The sequence below is a fragment of the Oryctolagus cuniculus genome, chromosome 5 (genome assembly GCF_051225735.1).
Source record: "Oryctolagus cuniculus isolate XC-2025 breed Fujian yellow rabbit chromosome 5, ASM5122573v1, whole genome shotgun sequence".
Taxonomy (NCBI): domain Eukaryota; kingdom Metazoa; phylum Chordata; class Mammalia; order Lagomorpha; family Leporidae; genus Oryctolagus; species Oryctolagus cuniculus.
This window is the reverse complement of record NC_142871.1, coordinates 48,389,135-48,414,319: the sequence shown is the minus strand read 5'-3', so window position 1 is coordinate 48,414,319 and position 25,185 is coordinate 48,389,135. Positions and strand designations below refer to the sequence as shown.

The 25,185-nt window shown below is 39.4% G+C and overlaps 2 pseudogenes; one reads left to right on the top strand and one right to left on the bottom strand.

Moving 5' to 3' along the window:
- Positions 1–12,553: 12,553 nt before the first annotated feature.
- LOC149126494 (BTB/POZ domain-containing protein KCTD14 pseudogene) lies at positions 12,554–13,107 on the bottom strand (annotated as a pseudogene).
- Positions 13,108–21,510: 8,403 nt separating this feature from the next.
- On the top strand, positions 21,511–22,706 carry LOC149126493 (putative elongation factor 1-alpha-like 3 pseudogene; annotated as a pseudogene).
- Positions 22,707–25,185: the final 2,479 nt, after the last annotated feature.

Here is a 25,185-nt window from a genome sequence, read left to right as displayed (position 1 = left end):
ATTAAAACTATTGACGTGACTAACGGCATTTGCTTAAGGAGATCAAATTCTAATATACACCAATAAAAAAGAGCAAGAGAGAGCAACACCTCTGGGACAGGTGTGATTGAAAGGTAGTGATGCCTCCATAGGCCTACTAATTCTGGAACCTATTCTAAAATGGATGGCTAATGCAGAATGAACCCCAGGCATAGTTTATTTGCAACTAAGTAATATGCTGACCCACCATGTTGGTTGGGAATTATGAGCCAGAGGTGATCACCAGAAGTTGAGCCAGTTGAGTAAGTGTGTGGTTAAGTTCTTCATGGTGACTGACCCGGTCAACCATTCAGGCTTCACCTCAACACCTGCTGAATCAAAACCTGAATCAGCAATCTGTGTTTCAACACGTCTTTCAGGTGAGTTCTGAAGCATACTAAAGTTTGAGAACCATTGCTCTAGAGTAAAGCACAAAGGAGGGGCTTTAATTCACGCTTAGGAAGTCAAGGGGGCTTCAAGAACGCAGAGTGAGTTAGTGTGGATAGAAATTTGTCAGTAGGGTGGGAAGGGGAGGAGAGATATTGGAAAGGGTATGCTACAAAGAATGCACAACTCCGGTGAAATAGGAATGACATTTCCATAAAAACTGTCATTCTGGAAATGAAATATAAAGTGTGGAGGCAAAAGAATGGGGAAAAGGGAAAATGGGAGGCTGAGTGGTTTTCAGACATTGTGTGCCATGTAAAGACATCTTTGATGAGCCACTTAAAGTAATATGGAATGGATGGATAATTTAAAAGAGACTAGAAAGAGGCCAGAGCTGTGGCATAGTAGGCTAAGCCTCTGCTTGTGGTGCTGGCATGACATTTGGGCACCGGTTCCAGTCCCAGCTACTCCTCTTCTGACCTGGCTCTCTGCTGTGGCCTGGGAAAGCAGCCTAAGATTGTCCAAGTGCTTGGGCTCCTGCAGCTGTGTGGGAGACCCAGAAGAAATTCCTGGCTCCTGGCTTTGGATCAGCCCAGCTCTGGCCATTGTGGCCATTTGGGGAATGAACCAGCAGATAGAAGACCTTTCTCTCTGACTCCCTTGTCTCTGTCTAAGCTCTATCTTTCAGACAAATAAATAAATCTTGGAAGGAAGGAAGGAAGGAAAGAAAGGATGAAGGAAGAGAGGAAGAAAGAAAGAAAGAAAGAAAGAAAGAAAGAAAGAAAGAAAGAAAGAAAGAAAGAAAGAGTGAGAGAGAGAAAAAGAGAAAGAGAGAGAGAAAGAAAGACCAGAGAAGAGGTTATATAAAAGTAGATGTAGTCAGGGTTGGTGTTGTGGCGTAGCAGGTTAAGTCTCCACCTGCATTGCTGGCATCCATATGGGTGCTGGGACAAACCTATACTTTGACCCAGTTCCCTTATAATGTGCCTGGGAAAGCAGCAGAAGGTGACCTATGTGCTTGGGCCCCTGTATCCAAGTGGGACTCCTGGAAGAAGCTCTGGGCTCCTAGCTTCAGTCTGGCTCATCCCCAGCTGTTGCTACCATCTGGGGAGTAAAGTAGTGGATGGAAAATATCTCTGTCTGTCTCTCTTCCTCTCTCTGTAACTCTTTCAAATAAATAAAAATATAAGTAATTTTTAAAAAAGTAAAAAAGTGGATATAGTGCCATAAAAGATGATATGGACTCAGTGGTTCCTTATGAGGTATAATTAGCAGGTTAGTACTTAAATGAAAGATTCAGAGAGACAATACCAGCTTTCCAGGATGGTTGAGAGGACAGCAGTTACAAAATAAGGTAGGAGATGTAGGAGGAGAGTGTTTATATGTGTGCACATGCATCCATGTTGAGTTTGAGATGCTATTGCACATTCTTGAGGAGGTTGATGGTGTACAGTAAGATATTGAATGATTATATTTGAAGTCCTAAAGAGAGAATGCACTTGGGCTTCAGTAGTAAATGTAGTTGTGAGAAAGGAGAAACTTCCTTGGAAGTACAATAGGAAGCTATAGAAGTTCTGCTTTTCTTCACCATTTTGGCTCAGGGATGCTCTTAGTGACAGGAGAAACTGTGGAGCCTCTTCCCAGATAACTGCACTCACAGGTGATGCTAAGCCCACAATCGTTGGAATGATGGTTTTCAGTAAGCTACTTCTCTTGTGTCTAAGGATCCCATTGAAGAGTATTTGATGTGAAGAATATTTGATGTGAAGTTCTAGCTGCCATGTGATGCCAGAAGCCTAAACAAAGGGTGATTGGAATAGTCTTAGCTCATAGGTTGTGCAACAAATGGCCAATACAAGGCTTACTATTTCAACTTTTCAAAAAACCCAACCCTTTCACTTTAATTTCTCTCTTCTTGGTTTACTTCTTTCTTTACTCTACGCAATACACACCTATACCAGTTAGGAAAAACAGAAATAAGCAAACAAAAAGTAAAGGAAACAGACCATTATGTCTTAACAATCCACATCCCTTTGCTCTGCATCCTTTCACTGCCTTTGTTTCTTTTATGCATTGGAACTTCTAATGTAGCATCTCCTGAAGTAACCTTGGGGAAGAGTCAAGGGCACGTCATGTTTTCTGAAGCTGTGTATTTGAATTCAGGTTTTACAATTTTTGAATTAAATGATTTAACCTTTAGTATCTTATCTATAAATGATGATTCCTATTTTGCAGAATTTAAAAAATCAGTATTCAAGGAGTTAGGTTTTTTATGGTTTTCTAATGTGCAATAGAGTGAGTATAGTTAAACATCATGTAGTATATATTTTAAAATAACTAGAAGAGAGGAAAGAAATGGAAATTTCTAAGGTGATGGATATGCTAATTACTCTGATTTTATCTTGACACAAAGTATACATATATTAAATATCACTGTGTACTCCATAAATAAATGCAGTTTTTATGTGTCAAATAAAAATTAAATTAAAATTTATGTTTTGCAGGAACATTAAGTTCAGTGTCATGTATGTGTATCTGCTAGATATTAGCTTAATCAAGGTCAGGATCCAAGCAAGGCAAGTATCTATGAGGAATGATAAACCATTATTAGGTTGCTGAACCATCCCAGGACATTTGAGAAGATGAGGAAAAAAATATTTACCAGATCACTTCACAGAGAACATGTTTGTGGTTGGAAAGAAATACTTTGATAAGCTGCATGGAGTGTGAGGTGAGATGCCTCCTTCCCCCTAGGAGTATTTTGAATAAAAACAGATGGTCATGAAATTGCCTCCCACAGAGGGTGGGTCCACTTTCAAGGGGGAGCTTTAATTTGTTAAATAGGTTGTGCAGAGCTGAGCTGAGGCCTCACAGCTGTCTGTCTGGCTGGCTTTAAACTTCCCTACCCTGTCTCCATGCAACTCAAAGCTTCTCCTCTAAATAAATATTAAAGAATTTTTTTTAAAAAAAATACTGAACTAATTCTTTTTTTAAAGATTTTATTTATTTATTTGAGAGGTAGAGTTACAGACAGTGAGAGGGAGAGACAGAGAGAAAAGTCTCCCCTCTACTGGTTCACTCCCCAAATGGCTGCAATGGCTAGAACTGAGCCAGTCCAAAGCCAGGAACCAGGAGCTTCTACTGGGTCTCCTACATGGACACAGGGGCCCAAGCACCTGGGCCATCTTGCACTTCTGTCGCAGTCCAGAGCAGAGAGCTGGATAGGAAGTGGAGCAGCCAGGACACAAACTGACTCCCGTTATGGGATGCTGGTGGCGCAGGTGGTGGCTTAGCCCACTATGTCACAGTGCTGGCCCCTGAATTAATTCTGTACAAATTAGTTGACTATTCTGAATTTCTGAGTGTTTGTTCCTGAAATCTTGGTGTGGCAAAAGCACTGAGGTCCCGTTAGTTGTGGGGGTATACTTGAAATAGAAAGCATAGATTTGATGGACATGATCATGTAGGTTTTCAGATGGTACAATTAATATTCTGCTTTTTGAAGCAATATTTTGCAACTAGGACTTGGCTGTGTTTTTACTCTGAATCTTGGAAGAAGTGATACCAAGGTCGTAGAAAAACAGGCATCCGAGCAAGACTGTGAGGACTGATACAGACACAGTTGGGGTTAGCTAGGTTAAGGCAGCCTCATCTGTGATTGCTCCTACTTTTTATACTTCTGAGTAAAATTTGTTTTGTGAGGAAAAAGGTCTAGAATTTAAAGTGGTTGAAAATCCAACTGAAAAATGTTTGAGATTCATGCTCTTGTGAAACACATCAAATCATAACATGATTTTCACAATCTACATCATTGATCTCACATATTTATATTTCAATGTTATAATATTATTGACAGCTGTATTTTTCCCATCCATAGTTTCCCTTCAATCCCTTCCCCCCAGCTCACTTCCAACGTACTCCACCTATGAGAGTTTCTTCTTCAGCAAGTAGCCAAAACCCTGGCTCTGCTTTATAGAGGTTGTAGCAAATGCATGAGGCTGCAAAATGAGATCAGTTGGCTTTCAGTTTTTAAACTATTGTTTTTCATTAGCCTCTCCCTGTAGTTTACTCTTCCTCTTAAGGCAAAAGCATGAATATTTCACCATTAATATTTCATGTCCAATCCGCCCTCCCACTCTTCTGACCAAACCCCATGCTATGTCTGACCAATGCATTTGGTTGTGATGGAGGGGAGAGAACTTTTATTCTTTATTCTCCATGTGGAAGATAAGATCTAAAGTGAAATGCACAAATGATAGAGAGGAGCTTACATTTACAGGAGGATCATTTCTTTTTTTTATAAAATATTTATTTTATTTATTTGAAAGAGAATTAGAGAAAGATAGAGACAGAGAGGGAGAGAGAGAGAGAGGTCTCCAATCCTTTGGTTCACTCCCCAAATGGCAGCAATGGCTGGAGCTGAGCCTATCCAAAGCCAGGAGCCAAGAGCTTCTTTTAGGTCTCCCACGTGACTGCGGGGCCATCCCCTGCTGCTTTCCCAGACACATTAGCCCGGAGCTGGATGGGAAGAGGAGCAGCTGGGACCAGAACCAGCTCGCACATGGGTTGCTGGCACTGCAGGCCGGGGCTTTAACCCGATGCGCCACAGTGCTGGAGGAGGAGAATTTCTTGATTTAAAAATATGATGATAGATGTGTTTAATTTTGCAGAAAGAAGCATGTCTATGTTTCAAAGCAGGTGATTTGTTAGACTTACCATAGATTTACTGCACAGGGTGGGCAAACTACCTGGTGTAAAATAGGGCTTTCATCTTTGGTGATCAGGAAATGATAGGGAAAGTCTGCTTGGGCATGTGCATTTAAGTCATATCACAAATCTCTGTGGAGATGAGAACTTAAAGGAATACAAGACAAATTACAGTATATCGCTTATAAATTTACTATATTCTTATCCATCGAAGTCCCATGAATCAACTTTCAAACTCTTTTTGGATAGGCAACTGTGAAAAGAGTGTAAATGGCCAGCATGTATTCCTTTTAATTATTGAATGCACATAATTTAGGGAAATGAAAGTGAGGTTTGAAAACTCGGTTTTATGGTTATTGGTCATAAATATTCTTTTCATTAAAATTAGCTTGATTAAAAGAGAAGCCACTCTATAGTAGAATAATGGCTCTGAATTGTTCCTTTATTTTTTCATACAAGTTATAGGAGAGACTGAGTAAGACAGCAGTAACTTTCTTAAATTTGTAATGGTGGATACATTACATTTGGAGGTATGGTAGGTAGCAAAGGGGCCTGGGGAAGAGGGAAGGCCTACAGTGGTGCAGAACAACTGTGATATGGGAAAACAGAAAGGACAATGAACAAATGGAAAAGCTCCACTGGTTTTAGTTAGCCTAAATAAGAACTAGTACAATTTTCTCTGAAATACTATATACACGCGTGCGCACGCACACACACACACACACACACGAACAAACCAGAAGTTTCCATTAAAACTGGAAGTTAGAACCATAGCTAATCTGTAATGTAAGCACACAGAATCAGAAAGGCTAATGGATTCCATAGTCATCAACTGTACTTCTGCTTTGGAACACAGACCAGGAGGGCATGGTTGAAACATGAAATAAATGTAGAGATTACATAATGTAGCTTTAAATTGTAATTCATTTTAAGCACACCACTCTTAGGAAAATCCTTGGTGTGAGTGTGTGTGTGTGTGTGTCTTTAAGGGGCATGTGGTTGTAGGAAGTATGATTTATGTGGTTTGAGAAAATCCTTACAAATGAATTCCATCTCTCCCTATCAAGAAAATAGCATGATTGAGGCAGCTACCTGCTTAAGCTGTGTTCTATTACTAGCCTGCAATCAGTATCACTCTGTTGCTTGTCTTACATGCCAGCATAGTAAATAATAACAGGAAGCCATTAAAATGTTTATAGTTAAATCTCTGCTGGTCACCAAAAGTGGTTTGGTTCTGTTGTGTAGAAAGAATTATATCTTTATCACATTTTCAATGTGATCCTAGCATTTATAAAATCTGCTTAATGAAATGCTATCTTGTGTTCCATGAGAAATGGTCTCACATCACAGAATCATTTACAATGTCAAGAACACTAATATAGGAGCCTGGTTCTTATTTCTCTGAGCTTTCACTTATGAAATTTACCAGTGCTATGTATACTCAGAGGAATGTCTTAATAAAAAGGGGTAGACAAAGCTTCAAAGGAATTAGTGCAATAACTCCACAAAAGTATGGGTCAGATAGAATTGGAGGCCACTGAGGTAAAAGTTTCAGAATACAGCCAGCTTTATGCAATTGAAAAAGTTTATTTTTATCTTTTTAAGGCTACTGTATATATGAAATAAAACTAAATTAGTCTTCTGTTCCTTGGTCTCAATGTTCATAAAACAAATGAGCATTGATCAGATTTGCCTTGATTGCTACAACTAATCCATTGTTTTCTAAGATTTACAGTCTTCTGAAAGCTAATATTCTTAATTTTTCCAGTTTTTGAGAACATGTATTGGTCTCCAGGAGATCTACCATACTATATGAGTTTCAGAAATACACTTATTTAATAAGTACTCATTTCAACACTACAAGAAAACATGTAAGAATATATACTACTTTCTAATGTAAAAACAGTTATCCAATTTTCATATACACATATAGGCACCTACAAATGTCTATAAAGTCAGTTCATAGTATTTAGTTGAAGGATATACTGTATTTCAGAATATTCCTTGTAGTTCTACCATTTTGAATTCAGGTTATGTTGTTCCATAGATAAAATTTCATAATTTCTGTTTTATTGTCAAGTATTAATTAGTACCTGAAATCTTTTTTTAATCCAAAGTACCCAGGGAAAGGAATATTAATAATGCCTTTGATCTATAGTTGCTGCATGGAAAATGCATTCCCAGTTACAATTTGAGATACAGGAATATGTATGATACCTCGTATCAACTGCTCAATAGGTTGGGTGGGGTTGAGATGCAAGAAACACCAAAGATGAAGAAATATCTGTGTGTGTTGGTGTACCATGCCACTACTTGTAAGACAAAAGCAAATAGCTAGATGAGTTCCTGCTTAGGTATTCTAAATTTGAATAGACTTCTATTTGCAAGTAAACTGTACTATGATAGGAAATTTATTATTTTAAAAAATGCTTGCACTAACCATATTGTGCTCTGCTTCTAGCTTTAAATATTTATTTATTTATTTTCATCCTACCTGAAAGGCACAGTGACAGAGAGGTGAAAGAGAAAGGAAAGGGAGAGATCTGTCTGCTGGTTCACTCCTCAAATGCCCACAACAGCCAGGGTTGGGCCAGGCTGAGGTCAAGAGCTCAGGCCTCCATTCAGGTCTTCCTGCTGCCTCCCACCACGCATCAGCAGGAAGCTGGATAGGAAGTGGATGTTCAATGCAGACATCTGCAGTGGCAGCTGAACTTGCTTCACCACTATGGTAAACTTGTTTCACCACAGTGGAGTCCCTGAAAGGACATTTTCCACTGATAGCTGTCTCACTCTTAATTTCTTGTCATTCACCCACTACCCATCCTCCTGGTTAATGTATTTTTTGAAGTTTGTATTGCTTGTGCTCAGCTGGGAGTCTTTCAAAGTCTTTCAATGCTATTGTTCAATATCTGAAGGAACATCATCTCAAAGTCATTCCAATTTTCTTTTGAATATTAACATTCTGGTGGCAGGAAGCTTAATTTGGCAACTTTTCACATTATGAAAGTTAAAAATTGGAGAAATAGATAGAAAGCTACTAACAAAGAACCCTCTGAAATTTAAATAAGTTCTAATTCAAAAATTATTCTTTCCAGCCCTCAGGATGAAGACAAATTGCAGCTAAGCAACGTAATGGAATAATTACAAACATACTTTCTTCAAAGCCATAAGAGCCTAAATGATCTTTCCAACAAAATGTTTTATCATAAACAGAAGCTTTCAAATACATGTGTGACATATGTATTCCAATCTTATCACTGCTTTAATAGAGTTTTACATAGTGGCTGAAAGTCTTTTATTGAATTTATTTCTAAATTTTCAAAAGTGAATTTTGTTTCTTAAACTTTTGGCCAGCAAACTGTTTAAGCAAACCAGTAGTGTACGAATGATAAAAGGGCAAACAAGTAGATATTTTCAACGAGGAAACTGACTTTTATAATTACAAACTCCTTATAACATGGACTAATTTTGCAAAGTTCTTGAAGTTTGGCTCTTTTGATCTTCATAATTTCATTTTTTTTGCACAAAATGTACTTATTCTTCAAATCCATTTTTTCCATGAGATTTTTAAAAAAATTTTTTAAAGATATATATATATATATTTATTTGAAAGTCAGACTTCCAGAGAGAGAGATAGATCTTTCATCCGCTGGTTCACTCCCCAAATGGTTGCAATGGCTGGAGCTGGGCCTATCCAAAGCCAGGAGCTGGGAGCTTCTTCTGGATCTCCCACATGGGTGCAGGGGGTCAAGCACGTGGGCCATCTTCTACTGCTTTTCCAGGCACATTGAGTGGAGAGCTGGATTGGAAAAGGAGCAGCCAAGACTTGAATCAGCGGCCATATGGGATGCCAGCGCCACAGGTGCCAGCCCATCCATGAGCTTCTTGAAGTACTCTTATAGAGCATTCCTTGATTCTCCTGCTATCTCTCTGGTCTTGATTTTTTTTAATGATCTCTTTTCTCCTCATTGTCTTCTGAATTTTCAAACACAGGTTTTGTCTTCTCTGTCTTCGCTCCTTCCTTCTTTGCTCCAACAACTTCAATTGCTGATCTATTGACATTGTTTCTGAGCCCAAGTGTCTAGCCCAGTTTTGCTTCTAAGACATAACCCTTTGTATTTCTTCCTGTTTGAAAGTCTTTTTGACTTTTCCATAAGTACCATAAACAACATGTTCAAAAAATTAATCACATCTTCATCAAAAGCATCCTGACTCTTTTCATGATTTTCCAGAACCATTCCCTCAGTCAGTCTCCGTAAACATCTCAGTTCTCTGTTATTTTCTTCTAGTTCCCAAGTCAGTCACTGCATTTTGCTAGTTTCCTCTTTTTCACCCTTGGTTTAGGAAGTTATTTTTCTCTTAGATAGTGTGATAACATTTAGATGACATCCTTTCCTCCTGACTCTCCCCACTCTGAAATCTACCCTATACACCAACAAGTCAATCTTCCTAAAATGTAGTTTACCTTATATCAATTCTCTCCCCCCAAATCCTTAAGAGTTTGTTATTTTCTGCTGTATAAAGTACAAATCTGGGCTTACATTGTGGCACAGTGGCTTAACCTTCTGCCTGTGATGCAGACATCCCATATGAGCACAAGTTTGAGTGCCAGCTGCTCCACTTCTGATCCAGTTCCCTGCTAATGCCATCTTGGAAAGCAGCAGAGAATGGCTTGAGTGCTTGGGCCCCTGCCACCAAGGTGGGAGACCTGGATGAAGCTCCTGGCTCCTGGTTTCTGTATGGCCCAACCCTGAAGGTTGTAGCCATCTGGAGAGCGAACCAGTGGATGGAAGATCTTTCTCTCTCTCTCTCTCTGTAACCCTGCCTTTCAAATAAATAAATAAATAAATAAATCTTTAAAAAAGTAAGTAAAATCCTCATCCTGGCATTCACATACATCCAAATATTGGCCTGCTATACTTCTGACAAACTGAAGTGGTTGGTATTCCTAGGACAAACTGTGATGTCCTAACATTTTTTTCTTTATCAGTGCTATTCCTTTCATGAAGAATTTCCTACCCTATCATCTGTTCAACTTGTTAAAATACCACCTAGTCTTCAAATGCTGCAATCTTGCATGAAACCCTCCTTCCTCCCCTAACCAGATGCAATTCCTTCTGTTTCTTTTATCTTTTTTTCTTTCTGTGGCATTGGTTTTTATCCCTTTAATGATACCCACCTTGTTCCACTTTGCACTTTAGCTACATAGAGACCTGTTCCTTTCCATTCTGCACTTTTTGGAGTTACTCATGAGTGAAATAAAAGGAAGTGGGCCTATAGCTATAGCAGAAGATCTCTGAGGGAAGGGAATGCTTACTCACATTTGTGTTTGATGTAGCACACATAGGAGCATGGGTAGAAGTAGATCATTTAATCACTACCGGTTTTACTGTGTTGTGACAAGAACACATTTATTACTTGCATATTTAGACATGAGCTTGCGTATATGAGACATCTTAGAAAATATCCCACAATTTAAGTTCTAAAGAGCATTAGTTTTCAGAATCCAGAAGTCAAAATGGTTCATTTTCATTTTTCTTGATAGAAAGAAAATAAAACTGATTTTACTATTTATGCCCAGGGACAACTTCTGCTTTGTTATTCAGAAAGCTGTAAAAATATAAAACCACGTTTTTGGTCTTCCTTCATTTTTTATTGGATCACTTTGGCTTATTTTCTCACATATGAATTAAAAGATAATATTATCTACTTCATACAGCGGTTGTGGGATTTATTTGCATCAATGCATGTAAACTATACAAAAGTGCCTGCCACAGCACAAGCACCTGATAGCATTTAGCTAGCATTATTAATACTCATGAAAAAGATTGCTTCCTTCAGGAGGCACCCCCAGAGTGGTTGTTATTTCCACATCTGCAGCCAGGCACAGGTTTTCCTTGCACCTTATCTTCATCCAAGGCCTCCTTGGATTGTGCATATCTGGGCAACAGGAGCCAAAGTGTGCTGTGCCTGTTTCCCTCTCTTCCATTTGCCACTTCTGAGTAACATTCCAAGTTGTGTTTAGATTCAATGCCTTTCCACTTCATGGTGGGATGAATCAGATTCCACAGCAAATACCTAAATAAGATGATGGAAAAATGTAAATTTCCTATGAAAACAGGACTAGATTTGATTTGTCTGTCCCTGTGGCACCCTACCTCATATAGTATAGGCACTCAAAAGATTTTTGTTAAGTGAATAAATCAATTAATGGAGTTGAATGAGACTTGGTTAGTTTTTCTCGCCTGTGCAAGACATACCAGAGGTAAATTCCTTTCCTTGAGAGCAATTGACCTATAGTTGACCTTATTGCAAACACAAACTGTCCTTTATTTTGTATTAATTTGTTATTTTGCAATAGAGTGAGTGTAAGCGATTTGGAGCAAAGGTAAAACATTCTGTTTTACCTATATGAAAATTGTCTAACAGGATTAAATGACATTTAGCAGGTACTTGTTGTGTGCCAGACACTGTTCTGAATGTTTTGAAAACCAACTATGTGTGTTCCTAAGTGCAATGCATTATCTTGGATTGAGTCTTGGAATAAAGAAGGGGCACTAGTTGAGACACTGGTGAAATGTGAATAAAGTCTGAAGTTAATTGCAATGTTGGTTTCTGTACCCTTTTTGCAACTTTTGTGTATACCTAGAATTATTCCAAAACAAAAAGTTATTAAAACTCTGTATTCATTTGTTTAATCCTTAAAACAAGCTTACGATATCAGTACCATTGTTAGTTTCTTTCACAAATAAGTAAGCAAAGTACATGGAGATTAACTTATTCCTCCAGTGTCACAGCTCCTGTCAATGCCAAAATAATGGCACTCATTCTAGGTTGTGCTCTCTTTTTCTTCTTAATGCAATTTTTAATTTTGTAAGCCTCACCAAAACCCATAACAGCCCTGGCCCGGGGAATCACCACCTTGTGAAAGTGGATTTAAAGGAGCAATCACACCTAAGGCAATGGCTGAAGAGGCAGGTAGTGAAGTGGTGAAGAGTGAAATGGCCAAGTGTGAATTCTTTTTTTTTTTTTTTTTTGCCAGGCAGAGTTAGACAGTGAGAGAGAGAGAGAGAGAGAGAGAGAGAGAGTTATAGACAGTGAGAGGGAGACAGAGAGAAAGGTCTTCCTTCCGTTGGTTCACTCCCCTAATGGCCACTATGGCTGGCGCTGCGCCGATCCTCCGAAGCCAGGAGCCGGGTACTTCCTCCCAGTCTCCCATGCAGGTGCAGGGACCCAAGCACTTGGGCCATCCTCCACTGCCCTGCCGGGCCACAGCAGAGAGCTGGACTGGAAGAGGAAAAACCAGGACTAGTATCCGGTACCCCAACTGGGACTAGAACCCGGGGTGCCAGCGCCACAGGCGGAGGATTAGCCAAGTGAGCCACGGCGCCAGCCCAAGTGTGAATTCTGAAAGTGGAGAGCCCCTATAGCACACTTAGTACTACTGGTCCTGAAGGACCATCTGCATGCAATCCATAAGGTCACACACACCCTTTTCCAGCATCCCAGGTGCAATCATAACAATATTGTTCACCTCCAGAGTATATGGGGGCTCTGACCACTTTGCAAAATGCTGTGTAGAGGATGTCACATACATGGTTACAATCGAATGATGCTGCAGCACAGCCCTTGCACGTGTCAGGAGAATCAGGAGCTCCAGATTCTCACTGTAGCCAGGCAGTTGTAGCAGAAACTACCTCCGAGCCACCTGTTCACAAAAGATCTGTGGTGTGTCTTCCAGGGGCTTGACCAAAGGCTTGATCTCATAGAACTGACCCTCAGAGTACACCTCGGGGATGTGTTATGTGGACAGCTGTCCACTGCAGGTAGACCAGGATGGATCCAAAATAGATACCACGTTGATCAATGAATAAGCAACCCTTCACATCCCTGCAGGCATAAACTGAACCAGAGAACATCTGTCAGCTTTAGGTCTGGGAGTTTTCTCAGGGTGTCTGGAGTGGTGGTGTAAAACTGACACCCCACTTTGCTCATGGTCCTGTCTAAATAATGACGGACTTTGTGAACTCAAAAGGCTGCCATAGCCTTGGTAGTTCATGACAAGAGCCCCGGGTGATCACTGACATCATAAATAAGAGTGTCAACTGTTAAATCAACAACAGGAGTCACTGTGCACTTGCTCTCCATGTTGGACCTCTGTCCTTAATGAGTTGTACTATGAGAATTAATGGTAAAACTAGTCTTCAAACAATACTTTATACTTTGTGTGTCTGTGTGGGTGTAAACTATTGAAATCTTTACTTAGTATAGAGTTGATCTTCTGTATATAAAGATAATTAAAAATGAATCTTAATGAAGAATGGGATGGTAGAGGGAGTAGGGCTGGGAGTGCAGGTATAGGGGAAAGAACCACTATGTTCCAAAAGCTGTACCTATGAAATCTATATTTATTAAATAAAAGCTTTCTAAAGGTAAATAAATAAAACTGACCCCTGACATTCAGCTATACCTTAATTATGTTGGGCCAGCTTGTCAAGGGCATGAGCACTGGGGACTTGGATGCTAAGGACCTGGGTGCTGAGCTGAGGCTTCTAATCTCCCACTCGCTGCTAGCTAGCTCAGTTGTGCTCAATTGACACTCTTATTTATGACATCAGTGATCCCCCAAGGCTCTTGTCATGAGCTGCCAGGGCTATGGAAGCCTCTTGAGTCCACAAACTCCGACATTATTTAGACAGGGTCATAATCAAAGTGGAAGTTCTCTGGGGCTGCTGTTGCGATGTAGCAGGTAGGGCTGCCGCCTGCAGTGCCAGCATCCCATATGGGCATCAGTTCAAGACCCGGCTGCTCCACTTCCGATACAACTCTCTGCTGTGGTCTGGGAAAGCAGTGGAGAATGGCCCAAGTCCTTGGGCCCCTGCATGCACATGGGAGACCCAGAGAAGGCTCCTGGCTCCTGGCTTTGGATCAGCACAGCTCTGGCTGTTGTAGCCAATTGGGGAGTGAAACACTGAATGGAAGACTCTCTCTCTCTCTCTCTCTCTCCCTCCCTCTCCTTTTTTCTCTGTGTAACTGTGACTTTAAGTAAAATAAATAAATCTTTAAAAAAAAAGTGGAAGTTCTCTCCTCCCTTCAGAGAAAGGTACCTCCTTTTTTGATGGCCCCTTCTTTCCACGGGGATCTCACTCACAGAGATCTTTCGTGTAGGTCATTTTTTGCCACAGTGTCTTGACTTTCCATGCCTGAAATGCTCTTATGGACTTTCTTAAGGAAGATGTATTCCTTAAGAGGCCAGCTTTGTGGTGTAGCAGATAGATCCCTGGCCTGAGATGCTAATATCCCATTTGGGAACTGGTTTGTGTCCTAGCTGTTCTACTTCCAATTCAGCTCCCTGCTGAATGGCCTGGGAAAAGCAGAGGAAGATGGGCCAAATGTCTGGGCTCCTACCACCCATGTGGAAGACCTGATAAAATGCTTGGCTTTTGGCTTTGGCCTGGCCCAGCCCTGACCATTGATTGCTGTCACCTGGATAGTGAACCAGTGGGTAGAAGATTTCTCTGTCTCTTTCTTTCCTTCTCTCTCTCTCTCTGTAACTCTGACTTTCAAATAGATAAATAAACTTTTTTTAAAGAAATATGCATTTAACCACAACTCAGGAGGTGATTGTATCTTCTGAGACTCTCACAATGAGATCATGGGTGTTCATTTACTATTACAATGGTGTTTCCTAACAAGGCTATACTTAACACTACTCATTTCCTGGTTTTAGAACACTACACAATCAACTAATATCATGACTACAGCTCTGAATTGGGTATATTTCAAATGGTTCCCATGATCATGACTTAAATCCCTGAATCCCAGATGTTAATTCTGTAGTTTTTTTCAGGAGTTATAAGGAAAGCCACTGTACTAGCCTTCTTTGCTAGGCTTTTCATCATCATAAGTAAATTCCTATAACAAGTTGCTTATAAAAGAAGGAGCTTTATTTTGGCCCACCATTTTTGAAGTTCACAGTCCAAGATTGGGCAGGTCCCAATGGTCTATCCAGCTGATGAGGCTAGAGAATGGCAATGGTGATGTGTGTACAGAAAAAGGACCACGTGGTAACCCTGGAAGTAGAGATACTGTTTAGACTCAACTTAGCTTTTTAAATACCCAACCCTATTACAAGAACTACCTGCCCAGAGCACACCCCTAGTGACTCAAGGACCTCCCACCAGACCCACCTCCCAGACACCATGATTGGATTAATTTTCCACACTTTTAGTGTCGTCTATTTATGATTTTGGGATTTAACTATCAGCATAGATTTAGGAGCTCTATCCGGTTCAAACTATAGCACTTCCTGTACTGGTACATATTCTACCACATTCTGTGTTGGCCAGGTCTGTACAAAGGTCACATTTTCATGCTTTCTCAGCCAATCTGTTTGGATAAAATGCATAGTTTCTGCAAAGGATTAAAAAAATATGCAGAGAAGAGAAACATGCTAAAGTAAAAGCTCTCCAGAACAGGTAAATAAAAAATTGCTCATAAATTTTAAAGACCAGGGCCAGAACTTTAAGTTTAGAGGTAGCTAATATGTTCCAAATAATCTTATTGTACACAGCAGTCAAAAACCTCTTTATACTTTAATGGGTATTCCTAGCTCCTTCCTTACACCCTTGAAAACTTTATGTCTTGCTGCACAGCTGCAATGGTGACCACAGGCCACTTCTTTTTCTCATTATATTGCCTACCTATTTGTAACAATATCCTTTATTGTTTCCTTAACCACAAACAGTACTGTGGGAGAAAGAAACCCTTGCCTTTTATTTATTTCAGTATGACAAATGAAAATGTATAGGGAGGAGAGCCAAAAGGAAAGGAGCCATTTTTTCCCCTTCAGTCTTTGATGCTACTATTTCAAAGCACATTTGCACTTTATTTTTCATTCTGTTTTGCATTTTCATTCAGCCAATGAACATTTATGAGCTTTTAAATGTATTGGGGAAAATGAAATTATTTATGGTTTTTTTCTTAACTCTGGGAATTCAAAGTTTAATTTTTCCAAGACAAGAGCATTATTTCTCCGTAGATTTGGGCTATTGATTAAAACATTTGACACTTTCCTCCTGGGATCATTTTTCTTTGGAAACACTTCCTTTTTTCACATAATATGGTGAAAATAAATACTTACTGTAAGTTCTGTGATAGTTTACTTATATCTAAATATATGTTTTTGCTGTGCCTTCAGTTTATTCTCTTTTTAAAAATAAAAAGCCTAGTAATTTCTAAACCTAAATATTTATGCTTATATTTTCTCTTTAATACAATGTATCTAAAAAGAATAAAAACAATCAAAATAAAATTGTACAGAGGATGAATGGAAATCAACCAAAACTGTGTAATACATAAAGAAAAATTCAACCAGTGGCTGCACCAAGCTACCTCAAGCTTAGCATGAGGTTTTTCTCCTACTGCTACCAATGCTTGTCACCAGAGTCCTTCAGCCTGGTTCTTCCCTCATCTCTCCCATTGCTTTGAGCCCTTCCCATCTCTGCAGGGGGAGATGGAAAAGGATAGTTAGTGCCCCTCATCCTTTCTCTGTGTTTATTTTCTCTGTTAACCAAAGGGTTAGTGATGCCTCGTGTAACCCAACACAGTTTCAAATTTTTATTGGCTCATTTTTGTCCAGGATAATATTACTGGTTTGCTCCATATTTTTTTTATGCTGCTAGCTGAAATTTTGCATAAGTTATAAGTGTATTGAGTAAATACAGTGTAAATAAATATTTCTCTTTCAGCATTCAGTCCAACATTTGCTGTAGTTTCTCTTTCATCTATCATTTAACATACAGATACACATTTATCACAATAGTCCATACTTGACTGAAAGATATACTGGAAGGGCAGGCATTTGTTGTAGTGCTTAGGATACTGCTTGGGAAGCCTCCATTTGGATTCAAATCTCTATTCCACTTCTCATTCCAGTTTCCTGCTGATGTGCACTCTGAATGGCAGCAAGTTAGGTTCGAGCAGGAAATCAAAGTGGAGTTTCTGGCTCCAGGCTTAGACCGACTGAGCCTCAGCTACTGTAGACATCTGGAGAATGAATTGGATGATAGAAGATCTTTCTCTCTCTCTCATTCCCCATCCCCTCATCTCTCTGTCTTTCAAACAAGTAATTATTATGGTCTTTTTACTTTTATTTATTGAATTTTTTATTTAGTTCAACAGTAAGCCTTTAATGATAATGTAAATAAAACTGTTATCCCAAAAATTAAGAAAGGAGGAAAAAGGAAGGAAGGAAGGAAGGAGGAAGGAAGGAAGGAGGAGGAAGGAAAGTATCATTGCATTCTTAGAACCCTACATATGAACTACATTGAATTTGTTCTCTTTGTATCAACATCCCAATAGCATGAGAATTGAGAAAAAAAGTTATCTCAAAAAATTTAAAAAATAAATTTAACAAAAGAAAAAGGTACTGAAAACATTAGTCTACTTTTCCGTAGGTTCATATACCCTACATTATTTTGTGTAAGTTGTATATATATTTTTTCTTTATTTGACAGGCAGAGTTAGACAGTGAGAGAGAGAGAGAGACAGAGAGAAAGGTCTTCCTTCCGTTGGTTCACCCCCCAAATGGCCGCCACGGCAGGCGCTGCACTGATCCCAAGCCAGGAGCCAGGTGTTTCCTCCTGGTCTCCCCTGCAGGTGCAGGGGCCCAAGCACTTGGGCCATGCTCCACTGCCCTCCTGGGCCACAGCAGAGAGCTGGACTGGAAGAGGAGCAACAGGGAATAGAACCTAGTGCCCATATGGGATGCGGGTGCCTCAGGCGGAGGATTAACCAAGTGAGCTACGGTGCCGACCCCTAAGTTGTAAATTTTATTTCCTATCTCCCACTTCGTATTTTTAAGCGCAATATATTTTTTATGGTCAGCTATGAGTTCTATTTCTTCTGTTAAATGTCAGCAGTTCATCCCAGCCCTTTTCTCCTTCCTTATCTGATTCTTGTTAAAACTTTAATGCCAATCCATTAGCATGCAACGTAATTGTTCATATATGAGCAACTTGCATACTGTTGTCACAGAAATCTATCAATACTTTATTAAAGTAAACCTTAAGTTTCATCAGAGTGATGATTATGTCTTAGAGTTGTTGGTAGTCTCTGTTCCCTAACAGTGGAAGTTGTCAGTATATCATTATTAATTATCAACCTTCTGTTAACAGGAAAATATTAAGAAAAGACATTCTGTTACAATTGTTTAAATGCTTTACATAAAAACACAATCTTGACCCAAAATGCGAAATTCTTTTATAATAATTTATGGAAACAGTGAACAACTAATAAAAAATGGCTCCAGTTCCCCTCAGTAGTTGACCAATAAGCTAACAGGCACCAGACAGAATGAAGACTTTTACTGCTGCTACTTTAAAAATGTTAACATTTGTTAGAGTAAAGGTAAAATGCCAGAGTTGTGTGATAATCTGAGGTTGATAAGAAACATTTCCTTCAGAAGATAAACAGGAGTGAATCACCTAACTGACATTGTGATTCTGACATAAGCCCTGGAGATGAAAAGTTCTTTGTCTCAGGGTCAAATTAATGACTCAACTCTTGATAGACTGAGATGGAGAAATTTCATATTTGGGTAGAGTATGGTTTTTCATTCCATAAGCTATCCTAAATTACGTGCAAATAGCTGGAGCAAATGATTGTGGGCATCTAAGCTGTGACTACACACAACTTTAGAGACAAAGCCATGATCACAAAAGGCCTCCATGTGCTGTGAAAATACAGTTCAGCAAAGATGATCTCAAATTTAGATGAAAATATGTAATAAGTAAACAAGCATCCTTACATTTCATAGCCTAAGAGGGAGTTACATTTGCAACGCTGACATGGAAGGTTAATAGCTTGAGCCTGAATGACTCCACACAGGAAAGTAAATACATTCTACAAGCATTTTAATTCTGGATGTTGCAGTGATCTATGGAAGGCAAAGTAAATAGTTCTGTCACTAAATATGCCTTAAAATGTCTATGATTGTTTTAAATATTATTTTTATATTGGATAATGTGCAGAACTTGGTTATATACCTAAAGAACTTCAAAATTCACAGACTACATTTTCAGAATTACTTTAATGTCTCATTACCTTCATTGAAAGAAAAAAACATGCTGCTCCTTGTACTTGCGCGTTCAGTGCCACTATCTCAAACGCAAGAGAACGAAAACAGACCAGCTCATACATCTGCATTCCATACTGTTTACTCTGTTATCAAATTAGCTGAAATGAGACACCCAGCCAGCTCATGGACATTTCCAAGGCAACCATCATTCTTTATTCTGAATTTTACCAAGGTCTTTGAATTCTTAAGATAAGCTACAAACAGTCAAATATAAGCTTAGGAGAAGGAAAGAAAAAACAACTTTTGTTATTTTTAAGACCTAAAATCTAGGGGCCGGCCCTGTGGCATAGAGGGTAAAGCCGCCGCCTGCAGTGCCAACATCCCATATGGGCGCAGGTTAGAGTCCCAGCTGCTCCACTTCTGATCCAGCTCTCTGCTATGGCCTGGGAAAGCAGTAGAAGATGGCCCAAGTCCTTGGGCCCCTGCACCCGCATGGGAGTCCTGGAAGAAGCTCCTGGCTCCTGGCTTCGGATCAGCCCAGCTCCGGCTATTGCGGCCATCTGGGGAGTGAACCATCGGATGGAAGACCTCTTTCTCTCTCTGTCTCTCCTTCTCTCTCTGTGTAACTCTGACTTTCAAGTAAATAATAAATAAATCTTTTTTAAAAAGCCTAAAATATTTTTAAAAAGACCTAAAAGCTGAAATTGCATGATGTTTTTGAGGCAAAGAACTCCAAAACCCATTCCTGACATGGTTACACATATTATGTACATGTACTTCAGTAGTAAGGGTTGGATAGGTTAGAAAGGGTAGAATACATGGCTTATTGAGGTAAAAGTTTCCTTAATTACAAGATATTTTTTATGGTTCATGCCCATTGATATTTACTTTGGCTTTCTAAAACTTAAATAATGATAAGTAAATTTTGTTATTCCTAGGATTGTTTGACATAGTGTTTCTACTGGGCTCTTTACCTTTATTTTAGGGGGCAAACAACTGGGATAGTTCATTGCATAAAAACTGCTGGGCGTATTTTATTTACATATTTCTTGGACTCTTGCATCTCCTTCCAATTTTTTCTTCTTTATGTTTATTTCCTTCTGTCCTATTAATGATTAGTAGTCCCCTGTTTTCCACAGGGAATAGTTCCCAAAGCCTTCACTGGACGTCTGAAATCATGAATACTAGTGAACCCTATATATGTTGGTTTTTTTCTATATAAACACTACCATGATAAAAGTTGATTTATAAATTAGATGCAATAAGAGATGAATAAATAATTATAACAGACAATTATAATAATGTTCTATAATAGAACTTATGCAATTATGGTCTCTTTCTAAAATAAGTTTTGTTCTTGCCTATTACAGTATGTAGGTTTTTTGTTCTGTACAGTACACCTGGTTTTATCACATGACAGAATTAACTTCAGGTTTTATGCCTGGATGTCTCCTTTGCATTTCTGTGAAGGTGAGTTCTATAGGAAATCTTGCAGAAGATGCCAGCTTTATTGTGGTTGAAGACTTGCCTGTTGATTTCCTGTCTCCTTCATCAACTTCAACTCTGCTGGAAATGAGATAGCACTTCTGCAACAGTATACACAGCCTCTCCAGTAAGTTTTATATTTTTCAATCTAAATCTATGTAACTATCCCTTAAGTGTAGGGCCTGATGTTACTTGCTTCATGGGGACCCCCTGCTGAAGTCTTCATATTGTGCAATACTTTCTGGGTCAACATGTTGCTGTCAGTAGGAACATTTTTTTGTTCATGTTTTCAATCCACAAATTTAATCAGTTTTCCATATTAATTAAGCATTTATCACACACTGTGATCATAACTTTTATATTTTCAAATAAATAGCAAAGCCAGCATGAGTTTCCTTTGCCTTTCTCGTAATTTCAAAAATAGAAAATTCAATATTACCATAGATCTCAGGAAGCTCTGTGTATGTATGATTTTCCCTCTTCTTTAATGAGTCAACAACTTTCACCTCATCATTTAAAGGAAGCACTTTATAGTTTTTCTTGGCATATCCAATTTGCAGTATTACTATTCTTGGTCTTTGAGGGCATTATAAAATAAAATAAGATTTACTTGAACAAAACAATATGACAACTGACAGGATATCTGATAATCATGAAGGCTACTAAGTGACCAATAGGTGGGGAACATATACATTGTGGATACATTGGACACAAGGATGATTCATGGTCCAGGCATGATGGAGTGGGACAGCATAAGGGTTCATCACTGTTTTGCAATGGGTTTGCCACCAAGACACAAGTATCATGAAATCCACTACTACATCAAAGCCAACATGAGAAAGAAAAAGATTCATATCAACATCATCCTCATTGGACCCAGAGATTTGAGCAAGTCCACCATTAATGGCCATCTGATCTATACATGTTGTGGCATTGACAAAAGGGCCATTGAAAAATTTGACAAGGAGGCTGCTGCGATGGGAAAGGGCTTCTTCAAGTATACCTGGTTCTTGGATAAACTGAAAGCTGAGTGTGAATGTGGTATCACCATTGGCATCTTCTTGTGGAAATTGAGACCAACAAGTATTATGTGACTACCATTGATGCCCCAGGACACAGAGAATTTGTAAAAAAGATGACTACAAGCACAGCTCAGACTGACTATGCTGTCCTAATTGTTGATGGCTATTTCTGTTGGGGAATTTGAATCTGGTATCTCCAAGAATGGGCAGACCCACAAGCATACCCTACTGGCTTACACACTGGTGTGAAACAACTTATTGCTGCTTTTAGCAAAATGGATTCCACTGAGCCACCCTACAAGCAGAAGATATACAAGGAAATAATTAAGGAAGTCAGCACCTACATTAAGAAAATTGACTACAACACTGACACAGTTGCATTTGTGGCAATTTCTGGTTGGAATAGTGACAACATCCTGGAGCCAAGAGCAAATACGCTGTGATTTAAAGAACAGAAAGTCACCAGCGAAAATGGCAATGCTATGCAACCACATTGCTTGAAGCCCTGGATAACAAACCTCCCACCAACTAGCCCAACTGACAAGCCTTTGTCTCTATCCCTACAAGATGTCTACAAAATTAGTGGTATTGGTACTGTCTCTGTGGGCTGAGTAAAGGCTGGTTTTCTCAAACCTGGCATGGTGGTAACCTTTTGCTCCAGTCAACATCACACCCGAAGTAAAGGCCATTGAAATGCACTGTGAAGATTTGAATGAAGCTCTCCCTGGGCACAACATGGGATAATAAAGATTGATAATCATTCTGGAAAGAAGCTGGAAGATGGCTCCAAATTTTTGAAATCTGGTGATGCTGTCATCATTGATGTGGTTTTTTGAGAGCCATGTGTGTTGAGAGCTTCTCTGACTATCCTCCTCTGGGTTGCCTTTCTGTCTAGGACACGAGATAGACAGCTGCTATGGGTGTGATCAAAGCAGTGGACAAGAAGTTCCCTAGAGTTGGCAATGCCAGCAAGTCTGCCCAGAAGGCTAAATGAGTATTATCCCTAACACCTGCCACTCCAGTCTTAATCAGTGGTGGAGAAATGGCCTCAGAACTGCCTCAATTGGCCATTTAAGTTTAATAGTAAAAGACTGGTTAATGATAGCTATGCATTGTAAAGCCTTCAGAAGGAAAAGAGAATGTTTTGTGTGCCATTTGTTTTTTTGGTGTGTGTGGGTGTGCGGCAGTTTTAAGTTATTAATTTTTAAAAAACAGCACTTTTTAATGGAAACAACTTGACAAAAACTGTCACAGAATTTTGAGATCCATTAAAATGAAGTTAATGAGAAACAAAAAAGATTTCCTCATGCCATTCAAAGAAGTACCCAGATTAAAACTTGTGTATTATTGGGGGCCAGTGTTGTGGCATAGTGGGTAATGTTGCCACCTGTGATGCCGGCATCCCAAGTACGAACCTGTTCATGTCCCAGCTGCTCTATTTACAGTTTAACTCCCTGCTAATGGCCTGGGAAAAGCAGAGAAAGATGGCTCAAGTGTTTGGGCCCCTGCCACCCACGTGGGAGACGCAGATGAAGCTCCTGGCTTCAGGGTTTTGCCTGGCCCAGTACATGCCACTGAGGCCATTTGGGGAGTGAACCAGCAGATGAAAGAGCTGTCTCTCTCTCTCTCTCTCTCTCTCTCTCTCTTTCTATCTTTAACTCTGGCTTTCAAATAAATAAATAAATCTTAAACTTCATGAATTAATAATTTCTTGAATTTTCCACTTAATATGGTGGCAAAGAGGGGCATAGTACATCAAAAAATTCTTACAATATCTACTGTATAAGTGAGACAATAATTCTGTTTATGATGTCAGCAGGTATTTTTCTCTCAGGTATACTATTCACAATTATAACTATAGTTTGGATTAAAAGAATATACATGATTATGTTAACTCATAAACTTATGATAATCAATATTTCAATTCAAAATTGAACTACATAATGTCAGTTGTTTATCTCTCCAAGTGCTTCATTCAGTTCTCACAGAGATCTTGCATGCTTTGAAATTGTGAACAGATGTTATGGTTTTAACAGGGATTTAGTTCCCCAAACTCATGCAGACATTTAAATGCCAAAGTCTTCTGTTAACTGTTAATGGATTAATGCCTGGTGGATTAAGGCTGGAGGCTTGATCTAATTGTGGTGTCTGAAGGTGGGGTCTTTGGGAAGTGATTGGATTGGATTAGGGTCCTAGAGCAGAGCCCTCTGCTGGAATCATAATTTCATTTCAAGGAGAGACCACAGAGAGGGGAGATTAAGAGTATACTCTGTGCATCTCAGTTTCCTGGCTTGCCTTGTGATCATGCTTCTGCCTTACCAGACGCCGGAACCAACGAGGCTGTCTAGTCTTAGACAGGGAGCCATTAACCTGTACACCAACACAAATCTTCTTTTCTTTTTTTTATTTTTAACTTTTATTTAATGAATATAAATTTCCAAAGTACAGCTTATGGATTACAATGGCTTTCCCCCCATAACGTCCCTCCCACCTGCAACCCTCCCCTTTCCCACTCCCTCTCCCCTTCCATTCACATCAAGATTCATTTTCGATTCTCTTTATATACAGAAGATCAGTTTAGCATATATTAAGTAAAGATTTCAACAGTTTGCTCCCACACAGAAACATAAAGTGAAAAATACTGTTTGAGTACTGGTTATAGCATTAAATCTCAATGTACAGCACACTAAGGACAGAGATCCTACATGAGGAGTAAGTGCACAGTGACTCCTGTTGTTGACTTAACAAATTGACATTCTTGTTTATGGTATCAGTAATCACCCTAGGCTCTTGTCATGAGCTGCCAAGGCTATGGAAGCCCCCTGAGTTCACCGACTCTGATCATTTTTAGACAAGGCCATGGTCAAAGTGGAAGTTCTCTCCTCCCTTCAGAGAAAGGTACCTCCTTCTTTGATGACCCGTTCTTTCCACTGGGATCTCACTCGCGGAGATCTTTCATTTAGGGTTTTTTTTTTTTTTTTTTCCCCAGAGTGTCTTGGCTTTCCATGCCTGAAATGCTCTCATGGGCTTTTCAGCCAGATCCGCATGCCTTAAGGGCTGATTCTGAGGCCAGAGTGCTGTTTAGGACATCTGCCATTCTATGGGTCTGCTGTGTATCTCACTTCCCATGTTGGATCATTCTCTCCCTTTTTGATTCTATCAGCTAGTATTTGCAGACACTATTCTTGTTTATGTGATCCCTTTGGTTCTTAGTCCTATCATTATGATCAATTGTGAACAGAAATTGATCACCGGGACTAGTGAGATGGCATTGGTACATGCCACATTGATGGGATTGAATTGGAATCCCCTGGTATGTTTCTAACTCTACCGTTTGAGGTAAGTCAGCTTGAGCATGTCCGGAATTGCATATCTCTTCCCTCTCTTATTCCCACTCTTATATTTAACAACGATCATTTTTCTGTTAAGTTTCGGCACTTAAGAAGAATTGTGTATTGATTACAGTATTCAACCAAAAGTATTAAG